Raw genomic sequence first — 5472 nt, 5'->3', positions numbered from 1 at the left:
AATACTACACCTTTGTTTTTTTCGAGGTAACAACATAACAGGGTAACAACATAATACATATACACTACTATGCGTGTACTTGACGACTTTTTTTACTTTTTTTTAAAAAGGTAATTTTGTACGGATATCACGCCTTTTTGTAGTGTTACGCATCTTAATCTTATAAACAAATATATCTTATAATCTTATAAACAGTATATACAAGGTATGAAGTTAAAAGTGTTACGGACTATTATTTCTGAAGAAAACAACAATTTAATATTGTTCCGGATTGGGCGAGTTCGCGCGCACGGCGAGCCCTTCGCGACGGATGAGGAAGCGCTACCGCGATCCCGTTCTTATCGGCCGCATGCGCGATTCCAGGAGCGCTTCGCGATCAATCAAATTGCGCGAGCGTTAGCACATCGACCCGCATATCTATCGAAATCAATTGGCATGGTTCTTCATCCTCGCGTAGCGGCGCCGCCGGATGCGCGCAATAGAGTACGTCTGTAGCCGGCCGGTGAACCGCACGTGTTTACATCTGCAAAACCGAAAATGTCGAACCGGGTGGCGGGCCACGCAACAAGATCTCCGCCAGCTTCGCGACAAAATCTCCGCTCGCGCCGACAGGATCTCAGCTCGTGCCGCGACAAGATTTCCGCTCGTGTCGACAGGAGATCCGCGCTCTAGTAGGGGAGCCCAGCGGGCTAAATGGTGATTTACTCGAGCGTCGTAGTAGTAGGGGAGCCCAATGGGGGATTTGGTGATTTACTCGAGCGCGACAGATTAACATATAGGGGGATACCTTGCACCCTGTTGAGTACCTCCACTATATATAAGCCCTTAATATAGGATCGCGCGTCTAGGGCAACCGATCAGAATAGTAAAAAAAAATCGATCGTTAAAAATACTCGAGCGCGTCAGATTAAGGTAAGGTGGGTTAATAACATGCAGAAAAGTGTGCATTTCAATAATCTGACGATTTGAGCGTGACGTAAGGGAGTGGGAGGGTCACAAACTTGCAAAAAAAAAACGTCACCTTGACATTCTCGAGCGCGGTCGAATTTTTTTTTATTTTGAAGGAAATAATTCAAGAATAACGGAAAAAATATAATCTGCCGATTTCCACAAGCCGAAGTAGCACAAATCGTCAGAAAAGTTTAGTGCGTGCAGCTGCAGTGAAGCATGTATTCCCCACTCCGCGTCTCTATTTCCCTTTCACTTTTTATCGATCTCTTACTGGGTCTGTTTCTTTTAGCTGCACTGACTGAGCTAATTCACTCCAACTTACTGCACTAGTGTGCACCAGTTCAGCCAGTGCAGGCAAAAGAAACAGACTTACTCTCTCGCACCGTCCCCACGCTACTCCGTTTTCCGTCGCCATAACGTCATCACAGCTGATCACATGTTCTGTAGGATCACACGCGATATGCAAGCTGAAGATGAAATTGACGAACAAATCGAACCAGATTTGCAGTACGACGATAATTCCACGGAAGAAGAAGATGAAGATGAAGATTAAAAAAAAAATATTTTTAAAGTTTTTTTTTTATTTTACTATTTTTTTCTGTACCTATATATCATAATTGAAAAAAATAGATTTTTTTATTTGCATTCTATTTTCCATGCATTTTACTTGTCACACTTAGTAATTTAAAATAAAAATTTTTTTTAATTAAAAAATTTTTTTTTTAATTTGTCAGATTAAGAAAATCCCTCCAAATAATCGTCAGATTATGGGTCAGCGCGACTAGGACATCAAGCTGAATCACCTGTATAATAATCTGACGCGCTCGAGTATTTCAAAATGGCGATTTTTTTTTGCATTATCAAGAAGCCGCCATGAGCTTGCGTCATGTCCGAATCGTCAGTCTTTTGAATGGGAGCTTCTTTCGGGTTCACTTAACATCCCCTCCGAATATCTGACGCGCTCGAATAAATTTTTTTTTCCCGTTTTTAACCGTTCTGTACAGCCACCCCCACGATGCAAACCGGCAGATTAACATACCTCTAATATCAGAGACACATGGGGCATATACACTATCAATATCTGACGCGCTCGAGTATATTCATGTGACTATTTTTTTTTACATTTTTGAAAACCTGTAGACGCTTCCCCCACCGGTGAAAAGGTGTACATTATATAACCTTTTTTTCTTTCTACCATCTAATCTTCAAAATCCAATAGGTCCCTATAGTAGGGGAGCCCAGCGGGCTAAATGGTGATTTACTCGAGCGTCGTAGGGACCTATTGGATTTTGAAGATTAGATGGTAGAAAGAAAAAAAGGTTATATAATGTACACCTTTTCACCGGTGGGGGAAGCGTCTACAGGTTTTCAAAAATGTAAAAAAAAATAGTCACATGAATATACTCGAGCGCGTCAGATATTGATAGTGTATATGCCCCATGTGTCTCTGATATTGGAGGTATGTTAATCTGCCGGTTTGCATGGTGGGGGTGGCTGTACGGAACGGTTAAAAACGGGAAAAAAAAATTTATTCGAGCGCGTCAGATATTCGGAGGGGATGTTAAGTGAACCCGAAAAAGCTCCCATTCAAAAGACTGACGATTCGGACATGACGCAAGCTCATGGCGGCTTCTTGATAATGCAAAAAAAAATCGCCATTTTGAAATACTCGAGCGCGTCAGATTATTATACAGGTGATTCAGCTTGATGTCCTAGTCGCGCTGACCCATAATCTGACGATTATTTGGAGGGATTTTCTTAATCTGACAAATTGAAAAAAAAATTTTTTAATTAAAAAAAAATTTTTATTTTAAATTACGTGACTTTTTTTTTTTGCAAGTTTGTGACCCTCCCACTCCCTTACGTCACGCTCAAATCGTCAGATTATTGAAATGCACACTTTTCTGCATGTTATTAACCCACCTTACCTTAATCTGACGCGCTCGAGTATTTTTAAACGATCGATTTTTTTTTACTATTCTGATCGGTTGCTCTAGACGCGCGATCCTATATTAAGGCTTTATTGAGGCAGATAGTTTATCGCGTCTATAGTAGGGATAAGAGCCGCGAGGAAAGGGGTGCGCCACCGTCCGGGTAGCATTAGCGACAAGCTAGCGGTCGAGCGCATGATCGTTCGGGTGTCTTCGGAGGAACTCGGGTCCTTAGCGAAAGCGCCGGGAAGCCTGCGTGCTTCCGTCTCTTAGCCGTCGACTCGAGAGAGTGATAGTCGCGTTAATTCTCAGTGCTATTTTTGCAATAAAGAAAGTTTGCCAAAAATACGTGACGTTAATTCCAGCTCTCCGATCCCTTTCTCTCAACAAAATCCTTAACAGGTTATGGGCCCAGACTACGTAACTGCGGTCTAAAATTGTGAGAAGGGAGAGAGCTCGTAAACGCGCGAGAAGACACGCGGTGTCGGCCATATTATACCGTTCGGTCGAAAACGTGCGTGGAGTGAATCGACGCGAGTGACTTGCATCGAACAATGTCTCAAGACATCTCCGCACGAAACGTCAAGAAATTTGACGGGACAAACTTCCAAGGATGGAGGTTTCAGATCAACACTCTATTTATGGCACACGAAATAGACGATGTTGTTGACGGCACGCGGACTTTACCGGAGGATCGAACGACGGCCATTGCGAAGACGTGGATTCGTGACAATGCAAAGGCGATGTTCCTCCCGAGTAGAAATTTATTCAGGCGTGCCTGTTGTCATGTACGGCCCTGATCAGATATGAATGAGGCATGCCTGACTACGGCATGCCAGATCAGGTCCTGACTGGTGCCATATCAAGCATGCCTGGTTATATATAACCAGGCAAGCCTGATAAGGCAATAGTCAGGACCTTATTGAGTATCCCTTAATACACAAATTTTCAAAGGTCATATCAAAATTAATTAATAATTATAATTAATCTGATATTATTAATATAATATCTATAATAAAACATTGAAGGCCTTTTTTATTTGACTAATATTATTATTGTAGGAAGTACAATTCGTCTTCTTTCATCATATAATATTAATATAATATTATATCATATAGCCAATTCAAAATTTTATTACTCTTTTTAAATTAAATTTGTTTCTTAAGATGATTTTTGAAAAATTATATATTTGCGCTGGTTATGACATATGTAGACTATATATAACACTTACATTAAATTAAGAAAGTAGTCTACCACGTAAGGCAGTTGGCTCACGATTCCAGAGGTCCCGAGTTCGAATCCCACCAATAAGGTAGGTGTTTTTTTTCAAATACAGAAATATTATAATTTCATATCAATTTATATATCATAGACTACATCTAAGAAACAAATTTAGTTAAAAAATAGTAATAAAATTTCAAAATAAACAAATTTTTTTATGTCGGGTGAATATAAGGGTTTTCATTAATTCGCCTGACATGGTCCTTATTAGGTAAATGAAATCCGGTCCTGAACATGCAATGCGTTACACATCTTGTCAGGACCATGTCAGGTGACTTTACCAGGGCCAGATTATGTATTATGGCACACCTGATCTGGACCTGTTCAGACAGTAACTGAAATTTCTACTCGGGCTCTGATTTCTACAGCACTGGAACCCGAGTAGAAATTTCAGTTACTGTCTGAACAGGTCCAGATCAGGTGTGCCATAATACATAATCTGGCCCTGGTAAAGTCACCTGACATGGTCCTGACAAGATGTGTAACGCATTGCATGTTCAGGACCGGATTTCATTTACCTAATAAGGACCATGTCAGGCGAATTAATGAAAACCCTTATATTCACCCGACATAAAAAAATGTGTTTATTTTGAAATTTTATTACTATTTTTTAACTAAATTTGTTTCTTAGATGCAGTCTATGATTATAAATATTTTCTGTATTTGAAAAAAACACCTACCTTGGTGGGATTCGAACTCGGGACCTCTGGATCGTGAGCCAACTGCCTTACGTGGTAGACTACTTCTTAATTTAATGTACGTGTTATATATAGTCTACATATCATAACCAGCGCAAATATATAATTTTCAAAAATCATCTTAAGAAACAAATTTAATTTAAAAAGAGTAATAAATTTTGAATTGGCTATATGATATAATATTATATTAATATTATATGATGAAAGAAGACGAATTGTACTTCCTACAATAATAATATTAGTCAAATAAAAAAGGCCTTCAATGTTTTATTATAGATATTATATTAATAATATCAGATTAATTATAATTATTAATTAATTTTGATATGACCTTTGAAAATTTGTGTATTAAGGGATACTCAATAAGGTCCTGACTATTGCCTTATCAGGCTTGCCTGGTTATATATAACCAGGCATGCTTGATATGGCACCAGTCAGGACCTGATCTGGCATGCCGTAGTCAGGCATGCCTCATTCATATCTGATCAGGGCCGTACATGACAACAGGCACGCCTGAATAAATTTCTACTCGGGAGATGGTAATACGTCCAAAAGCCACGGATGGTAACCAGTAAAGTAGGTGTGAAAAATAGAACAGCGCAGCGATGAGA

This window comes from Temnothorax longispinosus, chromosome 3 (assembly GCF_030848805.1).
Source record: "Temnothorax longispinosus isolate EJ_2023e chromosome 3, Tlon_JGU_v1, whole genome shotgun sequence".
Lineage (NCBI taxonomy): Eukaryota > Metazoa > Arthropoda > Insecta > Hymenoptera > Formicidae > Temnothorax > Temnothorax longispinosus.
The sequence above is the reverse complement of the archived record's forward strand: the minus strand, read 5'-3'. Positions refer to the sequence as shown.